Here is a 5,720-nt window from a genome sequence, read left to right as displayed (position 1 = left end):
TTTGTGTAGACATGTGTTATGGCAAATATTACGTAGACCAGATGTAGACTCAATGTCCCAACATACCTATCACCCAGACTTAGCCTGAGTCAACATAGTCATTCAAACCTATAGATCGATAGTCGATTTGGTTTGGGCCAAACATCCATTACTCTCTGGATCAGCAATGTATTTTTAGTCTTTGGAGAGAACTTTTGTAAATGTAATTTGTCCTATTTGAGGTGGGAAGCAGGAAATTCCAAATTCACAGTCAGAATTTTCAGCTAGAAGCCCCCATTAAGTTGGTCTTACCACCAAAACACTGTACTACCACTGCTGTGTATTAGTAACTTGTTTAACACACCACATACAGAGCACTGGACAGGTTCTATCTATAAACTTGCTGAAGCATTCTTTTTGAGCCCAAAAAACAAATACTGCATTGTACTCTTGATAATGCAAGCAAAACACTGGCTTTTTTTTCTTACTATTATTATTGGAACACTGCAAACTCGGGCTTGACGTTGTTCTCAGCTGCAACATTTGACTTCTGAGGTAAAAGATGGTGGCAAGCTAAACTAATGTACCTAGCTACTGAAGTAGTAGATGCAGGGTGCATTTCAAAATAACAAAACTACTTTAGCCATAACTAGAAATATCTAGGGGCAGATCACAATGTGGTTTGAAACAGATTATGTAGATTATCTTGTCAGACCTTAGCATCCTGTTTAATAACTAAATAACTACATATTTAGTTATTTATATAAGATCCCTATATAAATCAAACAAGATATTATAGTGAAGGACTTCATAGTAACACTCGGATTTACAGTATACATCAAACATTATTGGTCAAATATGACATTCTGTGCTTTTATAATGCACAAAAGAGCTTCCATTGAGCATACCACTGTGAGTACAGAAGCACATTCCTCCTTCCAAACTTCCCCTCATTTTTAACCACACTGCTCCTCCAAACTGAGAACTTGATGCCTCTGACTAAAGGTCTAAATGTGTGATAAACCTCATGATATGCTCTGAGAGTTTCCGCACCAAATGGTCAAGAAGAAAATAGCCAATCAACTAACTGTCCAGCAATGCTCAGAGAACTTTTTATAAAAGAGGGAAATGGATAATTTTGTATAACAGACACCTGGGTCTGCGTGTACTCCCTGGTCTCCATGCTAATCTCTACTTTCCTTTCGCTCTGGCTCTCAATCTCTCTTCACCTCCTCCTTTTTTCTCCCTCTCTTTCCCTCTTCCATCTCTCATCTCGCTTATCCAAGTGTGCCAAGAATTTCAAAGTCATCATCTTGATGGTAATGCAGAATATGAAAGATATGCCTCTTCTGTTGACATTTCATTATTCATGATAGGCTAACCGTTCTCCTCCTTATGCAAATGGCCATTAATGCTGACATTTAGAAGTCTTTCAATATAGTTTGGTCTACAGAGATAATTCTTAAAAGTCCGGTCCAAATGTCCAGTCTCTTTTTGAAGCAATCTTTAATCCATTTCCTCACATACACATATTGCTGATGTCAGAAATTACCCATGGTTACACAATAAGTCAACACACTTCAACCAACAACCTTGGCATTTCCTCCAATAAACAGCTAATATCGCTTATGGTCACTTCTATTTTCTTTCTGATGGCGACTCCCCATGCCTTCTGCTGTGACGCAGTTATTGGGGTTATTATTACAACAACTCTCATGTTGTGATTTTAGCAATCAGCAAAATTCCTGCAAGTTCTGAATCAGCAGTCCGCGGAGGGTGAAGAAATGATTTCCTTGCAGTCGAGCTGTCATGGCCTGCTGACGCCATCCAGCAACATTCATTAATCACTGGCAAACACGCACGAAAACACTAGATGCCTGCAAGCACACACAGGTCCACTTTGGAGGTGCTTGCTATGAGACTCAGTAAGGCATATTCTTATGACACAAGGTAAAAGGAAGAAGCTATTTTCAGCAGTATATTATTCAATTTGAAACTATAATTCATTGTTGATAATATCAAAATCCGCAACATTTTGTTGAGCATAAGATCCAGTGAGTGCATGCGACATGCTGGCTGACAATATGTGAGTGTAAGCGGTATGTGCAAAGCCCTACAGGCTCTCTACGGTGCCCACAGATGGCTGCAGTGAACATTTGTTCATGCACATCATGTGAATAAAATAACATGCCAAGCTCTGCAGATGCTTCACAAGAGAAGTTTAAATTTTGACAGAAATACTTCAGAACCTCCCATGTGGTTCCACATGTAGACATGCAATATGAGTACTTTTATAGTGGTACGATGGGTAGGTAAAGTAAGCCTTGAATTTGGATTTGCTGCCTGTAGGAGACAGAGATTAAAAACTGTAACTGTATTGCATGAAAGGTGTATGAAGCTTAGCAAAGCCTGAAGGAAACCTCACAACTGTCGCCAAAGCATAGAAAGAAGAAGGTATAAAACGTTTCGATCCCTATTGATCTCAGAAAATTATGAAACATTATGCCATGTTCTAGCACACCTCTTATCTATGTGTACATTTAACACCTGGTTGTTTATAGAACGTTAGAGGGATATCTTTCCGTTGTAGTTTTCCCTAAAATTGACACAAAAGATGTAGTGTGATCAAACCACTACATAGCAAATTTTAGAGGCCACAAGTGAGTATTTGCCACAGAACACAGAGGGAGTGGAAATAACTAAAAACTTACAAGCAAACCCCACTTGACTGCTTTGATCAGAATCCCAATAGGCCAGTTGACAGTTGTGAAGGTTTACTGACTGCTGGAGCTTGGCCAGCTGCTGTAGAGGTCCCTCTGTAGAAGTTTGAATCGTGTGTGTCTGTTGTCATGATCAGTGCAATGCTCAGTTGAACTTTCTGTATTTTTAGGCTTTGTCAACATGTCAGAATCCACCACTTTATATTTGTTTGTCTCTCTCCTTATGCTGCTCAAAAAGGGGACACTGGAACACCCTTTAACTTTTTAGTGGGATTTTTTAATCCAGCCCTCAGTGGATGGATGATGACTGCTGTTGCATCATTTTGTTCTCAGCAAATTGCACAGTGCCTCTCAGAAAAAAATTTCCAACTTAAATATTCACTTTCAACAAGCCAGTGAAGTTCAAAGCAACAGACCGGGTGTGAGTGTGTTTGTTCAGCTCAGCTTCTGAATAAAGTCAGATCTCTATAGTCACTCCAGTTCTTCCTGGTATCTTGCTGTTGTACCTTCTTGTGCTATATGAAACAAATTCATTGTCCTATAGGTGACACATTAATTAGGCCAGGGATACTAGAAAACATTTGGTCAGGTGGAAACATTTTAACTCATTATGATTTCAATTAACCTCCACACAGTAAAACGATGAGCTGCTGAAGCATTAGACATGAAGGTGGCTTCACATCACTGATCTCAGCAAATGAAGCGAATTTTACAAAGGACTCTCCCACCTTTGTTGGCATACTGAACACTGAATCCAGTTAAAAGAAGACATAGTCATGAAGCGCTACTAAATAATTGAGGGAGACATTCTTCACTTATGTCCACATATGAATCGCTTGATGTTACCTGCCCTGCTCTCTACAGGCTGGTGACCGCCTGACAGATTGTATCCTGACTTTCTGCCCCCACCATCTGTGAGACGTGTGCCGCAGACATGCAAGCCAAACCCTCCTTTGTGCGTACTGTCCTCAAACAGAGATGAAAATTGAGATTAACAAAGAAGTGAAAACGACTAATGTGAATAGATGAATGGATGTTTTCATTGCCATCTCGCGTGCTAAACCAAACACGGAGGCACACGGGCCTAAGGCAAACATCAATTTACTGACTTGGGTGTTTGACAAATATCTATTCAAATGGAACATTTATCCGGTCAAGAGAACTGCCTCGAAGCGAACACCTGGTCACAATTTCCAGAAGGATGAATGGGGAAGTTTGGGAAAGCTTTATGCAAAACTCATCTGTCACTTTCCTCTTTGTTCCACTTGCAGCGTTTTTACTACTGCGGCTTCTACGCGGCGGCGCCACCGGGTGAGTATAGCGCAGAGCACGAGCGGGAAGGAACATCAATCACCGCGCGGCCCTCTGACGCAAGTGGCGTCCCATAATTAGATTTCGGGCAGTCCTTTCAATGTTCCCTTGCGAGACGACGTCGCACTACGCTGTACAGTTAGATTGCTCTCCTCACACCGCATCGAGCACTGACTCCTGATTAATGGATGAACCTATCTCCCCCCTCCCCTCGTCGTCTCTCTCTCTGTGCGCATCTTACTGCAGATTTCACTCCGGCTGCTCGTGCGCGCTAAGCGGAGGGGGAAGCTCGGGGTTGCCTCGCCGTGCGTGCACCGACTCGCTTTTTCTATGACCAATGATCGCGTCAGGATAGTAGCACCCCCTACCCCATCACCCCTTCCATGGACACACACACGCATAGCAAAAAGTCGCAGCATTGCTCCACGATGAAAAAAGACTAGACACAAAAAGATATTTAAAAATAATAATAATAATCAATAAAACTTTGGCAGCAGGCAAAAGCTGACACACGCCTCAGAATCTGCTCTGATCATCAAGAAAATGAGGAGCTACTCTGATCAAACACAGTTCTGTGGTGTGGATTTCTAATTCTAAGCACATCTTAAGATGCTCGCGCTGGACGACTTCGAAAGTTGCCCAACTTTCCCGTCAATCATGAGCGCGGAGCATTTTATTTTTTTCTACTGCAATTGTTTTAAGCAGCAGGTGAATACGAAATTTCCTCTTACCGTTAATGACAGTTATCCAGACTAAAGCGTGGGTGATGGAGGAGATGAACTTATAGTTGCTGATATTCAGTGAGACAAATGAATAAATGCTTACAATTTCTAGTGCATCGAAACGAACTCGAAGACTCTGAAGTGTCCGTTCCTTGATTTGCGTCTCTACACGGCCACGGAGGTAGTGAGCAACGAATTAATTCTTTCTTTCTTTTTTCTTTTTTCTATTTTTTTTCTCCTCTTGTCTTCTTCGATGCAGCGGTTTCTCTGCTGCAGTCCAAGAAAGCCCAGGGATGCTGATGGGAGGTAGGAAGCGTGAGTGAGTGTGTGAGTGTATGTGTGTGTCTGTGATGGGGAGCGAGGGGGAGAGGGAGGGTGCATGAGCAATAGGCAGACTGAGATCAATAGTGGCTTTGCATCCTACGGACAATAGTGAGCATTTCCGTATAATAGTCCACGGTACGTATCCGGCGAAGGTTCCGTGACGTGCTACAATCACAAGCTGCTGGGTTTAGACGTAAGATGAGAGTAAGGGAGGGCTGAAATTTGGCTCCCGGGGAGAAGTTTGAAAAGAAGCTGCTGGTTAAAGCTGCAACTTCACTAAAAAACAGTTGTGCAGTGCCTAAATCCTCTGAAGTGCTAATGTACAAAAGCAGCTTCTGTTAAGACTGCAAAATACACCCCAGGTTTATTTTTTTCATGACTTGACCTGTAAAATGTGAGAAAATTATGAGTATACTCTCACCAGCCAATTCATTAGTTATACCTTGATAGTTACTATTGGTTTTGGCTACATAACTGCCTTAATTCCTGATAGTTTTTGGTCCTTTCTGACATGACTTTGTGAAGCCTTCAGGTCTCATCTCCCTCCACCGATTTTCATTTATTTATTTATTTATTTATTTATTTATTTATTTATTTTATTGGACTGATGTCTGGAGACAGCACCAAAGAATAATATTTCTACCTCCGTGCTTAACCATGGGGA

The 5,720-nt window shown here is 41.6% G+C and overlaps 1 protein-coding gene across 2 annotated transcripts in view; it reads right to left on the bottom strand.

Moving 5' to 3' along the window:
* The window catches only part of LOC102207442 (synaptic vesicle glycoprotein 2C-like), a 64,490-nt gene extending 59,272 nt beyond the window's left edge, over positions 1–5,218 (bottom strand). The window contains exon 1 of one of the 2 annotated variants that reach the window (XM_005720091.2): positions 4,742–5,218. The gene's annotated coding sequence lies outside the window, so the exon portion shown is untranslated. The remainder of the gene's footprint in view (positions 1–4,741) is intronic. The other variant, XM_005720090.1, reaches the window with a different exon arrangement.
* Positions 5,219–5,720: the final 502 nt, after the last annotated feature.

Source organism: Pundamilia nyererei, unplaced genomic scaffold (assembly GCF_000239375.1).
Source record: "Pundamilia nyererei isolate P.nyererei 1_Seehausen unplaced genomic scaffold, PunNye1.0 scaffold00002, whole genome shotgun sequence".
NCBI classification, from domain to species: Eukaryota; Metazoa; Chordata; class Actinopteri; order Cichliformes; family Cichlidae; genus Pundamilia; species Pundamilia nyererei.
This window is presented reverse-complemented; position numbering and strand designations above follow the sequence as displayed.